General features: G+C 56.0%; 1 protein-coding gene across 1 annotated transcript in view; it reads right to left on the bottom strand.

Moving 5' to 3' along the window:
• The window catches only part of LOC102245066 (guanylate-binding protein 1-like), a 12,233-nt gene that overhangs the window by 6,891 nt on the left and 4,944 nt on the right, over positions 1 to 398 (bottom strand).

Raw genomic sequence — 398 nt, 5'->3', positions numbered from 1 at the left:
AGCAGGCCTAAGCCAGCAGGGCGTTATCTCCCGAGGGGTCCCAGACTGCGAGAGGGCACAGGCTGGGCTGGGGGACCCTCCCCCCCGAGTGCACAAATTTTTGTGACCGGGCCTCTAGTCCTATATAATAAAAGGGTAATATGCAAATTGACCGAACAGCAGAAAGACCAGTTGCTATGACGTGCACTTACCACCAGGGTGCAGACACTCAATATAGGAGCTGCCCTTTAGTCAGGGCGCTCCCATAGGGGAAGCACCTCTCAGTCAGAAGCCAGGCTCACAGCTGGCAAGCACAGTGGCAGTGACTGAAGCCACTTTCTCCTCTCTGGCAGCATTAAGGATGACCGGAAATCCCCTGAAGGCTACCCAACTGCGAGAGGACGCAGACTAGGCTGAGG

Source organism: Myotis brandtii, unplaced genomic scaffold, assembly GCF_000412655.1.
Source record: "Myotis brandtii unplaced genomic scaffold, ASM41265v1 scaffold1271, whole genome shotgun sequence".
Taxonomy (NCBI): domain Eukaryota; kingdom Metazoa; phylum Chordata; class Mammalia; order Chiroptera; family Vespertilionidae; genus Myotis; species Myotis brandtii.
Note: the sequence above shows the minus strand (reverse complement) of the source record. Positions and strands in the feature narration are given on the sequence as shown.